This window comes from Copidosoma floridanum, unplaced genomic scaffold (genome assembly GCF_036245765.1).
Source record: "Copidosoma floridanum isolate Cflo_tuat_1 unplaced genomic scaffold, Cflo_Japanese_pri ptg000012l, whole genome shotgun sequence".
NCBI lineage: Eukaryota > Metazoa > Arthropoda > Insecta > Hymenoptera > Encyrtidae > Copidosoma > Copidosoma floridanum.
Window position 1 is genome coordinate 4173671 of NW_028321889.1, and position 6228 is coordinate 4179898.

The window sequence follows — 6228 nt, forward strand, 5'->3', positions numbered from 1 at the left end:
GGTTAAGGGTGTATTCCGCAAATGCTGCCAGCAGTTAAGTTACGTAGGTCGTGGTAACGCCGCATGGTCGGGCAGCGCTAGCGTCAACCTGTACTAACTGTCGGTGGGTTCCGCATGTCAACAAACTCCGAAATATCAGATGGCATGGGAGCGAAAACAGTAAAAAATATCAAAGTTTGTTGACATGCGGAACCCACCGACAGTTAGTACAGGTTGACGCTAGCGCTGCCCGACCATGCGGCGTTACCACGACCTACGTAACTTAACTGCTGGCAGCATTTGCGGAATACACCCATAGTCCGCAGGCTAAGTATACGTCCTTAACCGCCTTTTTCACTAACGTTTAGAATAATGATTGAGACAATCAATGATTGTATCATGAGTTTTTGTATAAAGTTCAATTTATACAAATAAGTTGGTAAATATAGGCACACATGATTAATATTTAAACATTTTAAGCTGTATAAATATATAACATAGATTCCAAATATGCATTATTACCGCTGGAATATGCTAACAAAACCAAATATCCGTCTTTCTCACCCAGCAAAATAATAGGTATCTGTATAATCCTGTATCAATTTATTGCACACATGCGAAATGTTCAATGACAGTAAACAATGACATAATTTCAAACTTTACTTTTAACTCTTCATTTCACACGTAATTTTACAATACAATTGATAAATTATTATTCATACAAAAGTATTAATATTCTTATAGGAGGTCGATTTTCAGGCAAACGATTATTTGTAAACTTGCCGTAAACAGCACAGCCAATGTCAACTTTTTATTTTCTATCTACACAACTAGTTGCGGCTGGTTTTAGCGTTTCAGATTTCTAAACTAAAAAGTGGCCCTAAAATTCTGAAGGAAAGCTTTAGATATTTTAGGCCCTAGAGCCATGTTGTCAATTATAAACCAGCCGCAACTTATTTGACAGATACAAAATGGAAATTCAACATTTTCTGTGCTGTTTGCGGCAAGTTTACAATTTATCTATTACTCGAAAGTATAAATATATAGGAGGTCAATATTCGTATAAAACATACACTGCAAACTTGCCGCAAGTAGCACAAACATCGTTAATTATTTATTTTGTATCTATTTCAAGAGTTGCGGCTGGTTTATAAGTGACTAAATGGCTCTAGGGCTAAGCTGCCTAAAGCTCTCCTTCAGAATTTCAGAAGCAATTTTTGGCCAAAAAAATCACGACCGCTAGATGGCGCTGATCCTAATGATTATAACTACTTATAGTAGAGCCATTTAATCAATTATAAACCAGCCGCAACTAATTTCGTAGATACAAAATAAATAGTTAAAGATAATTGTGCTACTTGCGGCAAGTTTGCAGTATATGTTTTATACGAATATCAACCTCATATATATTTATACTTTTGGGTAATAGATGAATTGTAAACTTGACGCAAACAGTGCAAACAACGTTAACTTTTTATTTTGTATTTATGAAATTAGTTGCGGCTGGTTTATAAGTAATTAAATGGCTCTAGGGCTAAGCTGCCTAAAGCTCTCTTTCAGAATTTCAGAAGCAATTTTTGGCCAAAAAAATCACTTCCGCTAGATGGCGCTGATCCAAATTATTATTACTACTTGTAGTAGATCCATTTGATTAATTATAAACCAGCCGCAACTAATTTAATAAATACAAAATAAAAAGATAACATTGTTTGTGCTACTTGCGGCAAGTTTGCAGTGTATGTTTTACACCAATATCGACCTCCCTTATATTTACACTTTCGGGTGATAGATAAATTGTAAACTTGCCGCAAACAGCACAAACATCGTTAATTATTTATTTTGTATTTATGAAATTAGTTGCGGCTGGTTTATAAGTGATTTAACGGCTCTAGGGCTAAGCTGCCTAAAGCTCTCCATCAGAATTTCAGAAGCAATTTTTGGCCAAAAAAATCACTACCGCTAGATGGCGCTGATCCAAATGATTATTGCTATACTTATACTAGAGCCAATTCATCATTTATAAACCAGCCGCAACTAATTTGATAAATACAAAATAAATAATTAACGATGTTTGTGCTGTTTGCGGCAAGTTTACAATTTATCTATCACCCGAAAGTGTAAATATAAGGGAGGTCGATATTGGTGTAAAACATACACTGCAAACTTGCCGCAAGTAGCACAAACAATGTTATCTTTTTATTTTGTATTTATTAAATTAGTTGCGGCTGGTTTATAATTGATCAAATGGATCTACTACAAGTAGTAATAATAATTTGGATCAGCGCCATCTAGCGGTAGTGATTTTTTTGGCCAAAAATTGCTTCTGAAATTCTGAAAGAGAGCTTTAGGCAGCTTAGCCCTAGAGCCATTTAATTACTTATAAACCAGCCGCAACTAATTTCATAAATACAAAATAAAAAGTTAACGTTGTTTGCACTGTTTGCGTCAAGTTTACAATTCATCTATTACCCAAAAGTATAAATATATATGAGGTTGATATTCGTATAAAACATATACTGCAAACTTGCCGCAAGTAGCACAATTATCTTTAACTATTTATTTTGTAGCTACGAAATTAGTTGCGGCTGGTTTATAATTGATTAAATGGCTCTACTATAAGTAGTTATAATCATTAGGATCAGCGCTATCTAGCGGTCGTGATTTTTTTGGCCAAAAATTGCTTCTGAAATTCTGAAGGAGAGCTTTAGGCAGCTTAGCCCTAGAGCCATTTAGTCACTTATAAACCAGCCGCAACTCTTGAAATAGATACAAAATAAATAATTAACGATGTTTGTGCTACTTGCGGCAAGTTTGCAGTGTATGTTTTATACGAATATTGACCTCCTATATATTTATACTTTCGAGTAATAGATAAATTGTAAACTTGCCGCAAACAGCACAAAAAATGTTGAATTTCCATTTTGTATCTGTCAAATAAGTTGCGGCTGGTTTATAATTGACAACATGGCTCTAGGGCCTAAAATATCTAAAGCTTTCCTTCAGAATTTTAGGGCCACTTTTTAGTTTAGAAATCTGAAACGCTAAAACCAGCCGCAACTAGTTGTGTAGATAGAAAATAAAAAGTTGACATTGGCTGTGCTGTTTACGGCAAGTTTACAAATAATCTTTTGCCTGAAAATCGACCTCCTATAAGAATATTAATACTTTTGTATGAATAATAATTTATCAATTGTATTGTAAAATTACGTGTGAAATGAAGAGTTAAAAGTAAAGTTTGAAATTATGTCATTGTTTACTGTCATTGAACATTTCGCATGTGTGCAATAAATTGATACAGGATTATACAGATACCTATTATTTTGCTGGGTGAGAAAGACGGATATTTGGTTTTGTTAGCATATTCCAGCGGTAATAATGCATATTTGGAATCTATGTTATTGATTGTCTTAACTGTATTGGACAGAAAAAAACTGTTATCAATATTGTGCGTCTCAGTATTATTACGTTAAAAATCGATAATCCTGTGAAATGTGTTTTGATCTCAAATATTATTTTTGAACACAACGAACAAGAATAAGAAATTAAATATAAATTATTTTTCGTCGAATCGTATACGTATACGTATATTACCGAAGGTCCCCGCAAAAACACAAGGAAGGGCAAAGAGCTATACATCACAGGACTCTCGATAGCCATGGAACTACATACTTCAGTGTGGCCGCAGCCGTCGGGCCGCGAACAAGGTTGCCTTGTCCTTACGCATAATATATCTTACCTACCATAACAATAACCATGTGCTACACGTACGTTTCGAAAACGGCTGAAAGCAGTGGTTTATGTTTTTTTTTGTAAAATTTTTTAAAAATAAAATTTGAATAATTTTTTTTTTTTTTTTGCGCTGAAGCAACTTTACAAAAGGTACGAATTCGAAAGGGAAAATGGTGGTGGGTGGCGTATAAATACACACAGGTGATAACTTAACAATAATTTATATCATGAGAAGCACAGTGGGAAGGATGGAGTGAAAGATGCGCGCAGTGCGATAAAGCTGGGCCGGTACCGTTAACGTTACGCTTTACGGGGCCGTATTATATATATATATATATATATATATGTACTTATACAGTGCCCCCTCTCTTTTGCCCATCAGGGATTTATATATACCTATACCTACATTACGTGGGTACATAAAGTAGGTACGTGGTACCTTATTATTATGGATTTGTGAACACTTTGAAAGAAGAAAAAGTGCATTTTCTTGAACGTAGTACATTATGTATTTTCACCGAATAAATTCTTTGTACGTCACCATAAATTCACAATATAGTATTAAATAAGTTTAGCCCAAAGTATTTGAAACCATTGTTTTTTCTGAAAAATTTTTTACTCATTAATAATAAGAAATATTAAAGTTTATTCTAACGTATTTAAATATATTCGATTCTTTTTTATTTTAAATTATTTTTTCATCTAAATTGGAATGCATTGCTTTAGCGAAAAAAAAAATTTTTTTTTTCAGCTCTGCGTTACAAGTTGTAGTGGAAAAAAAATTCTTAGTATAAACAATGCCTCGTACTTTTAACAAAACATTTAAAAAGTACATATATGTGCCCAAGTCTGCTTGTAATTTTACAAGAACATACCTACCAGTATTCTCGAATTGGATTTTGGATTTAATTTTTTCAATCATCTCATAATTGTTTCAGTTTGGAAGTTCGTTAGAACTGTTTATTTTCAAACTCGTAGAGTGCAACAGTTTCATGTATCGGTTAATTTATTAATCGAAAACCATTTGTAAAATACACGTGGTATCATTCAACTGACGATAAAGTTAGGTATCACGTCCACACCTTGGTACAATCGGACGATGATGTACAAGAGCGAGCGCTAAAAGTGCAATTCAGCATTCGCGATGTGGTGATAAGATAACAATTTTCTGATTTATCGTTAAAAGAATGTGTTAAGAAACAGGGGATCGCATCGATATATACATATATACATATATATATATATATATGGCTAGCTGTTAAATTATATTTATTTATTTATTGTTTTAGTTTTACGTATTATACACAAACGACTTAAGTTGCGTGGATATATTAAAAAAAAACAAAGTGTAAAACCAGTGATATTTTTTAATTAACAAGTTCGAAAGTTTTTCGCAAAATTTAAAAAACGTACATTATATGTCCGTTGAATGAAAAATAGTGAATACACCGAGTTCCATTTTTTTTTATAAGGAAACAAAGACCATAAATATTTACGGAAGACTAAATGATCCAAGTCACGTGTCCAAGAGTTGACCAATTGATTCTACTATAAAATTTGTCACGTGTAATTTAAAAGTGTCGAAAATCATGGACGAACCTAAAACGTTATAATCTTTCTAAAGTACCAGAAAAGGTGCCTCGTGTCAACATCTTTTTGATATTAAAGCGAAGTAAAAAAAAATCTTTGAGAAAAAAACTATTTGTGACATTAAAAAAGTAATGAGATTTTCCTAAAATGACCCAGTTGCCGGTTCTCAGTTGGTTAAGTGTATTATTCAAAAACTTTATACCCCTTTCCCGACTGTCACATGGCTACTTTTTTCATTTTTTGTGGGAAACCCTCATCGCGTTATTTATGCTAAAGCATTTTTAAAAATTATTATTTGAAACAAAATGTTCAACAAATTTGATTCCTGCAAAAAATAGAACTTGACAGTTTGAAAGAAAAAGCAATTTCGAAAAAAAAAGGGTAAAAATATTTGATTTTAAGTACCTAACAATAAACTTTGATTTAGAAAATGTACCGAACATTTCTGCCCGAAAAACATTTTTTTCTATATTGCATTATAAATAGTGATGAGTAAAAAATTCTTTTTCTCTCAAGCGTTTAAAAATCCCTAAAATAATCGCGCCCAAGTCAGCCCCCGTCAATTTCTCCAATCAAGCAAAACTGCACCCGACCGTCCGCGAAGCAGCTACTACCTTGAAAAAATGACGCGAAATCCATCCGACGATCGGCCGAAAGCATAAATCACCTGCATCATCAACGGTTAAGAGAAAAAGAGAGAGCCCAGACCAGACACCGCCACCACATTGTGTACTTACCTGTGCATGGCCTCTTCATATATACCAAACGAGAGCCTATACACGGAGCCAGTCTTTCTCCGACCAGCGAGCGCGTACGTGTGTATACTTACCGAGCACGTCTGGATCACCGGTGCGCTTCGTACGCCTATTTGTTTATAACATAATTAGCACACGTAAGAAGGTGTCTTGAAATATTCGCACGCGTTTTTTT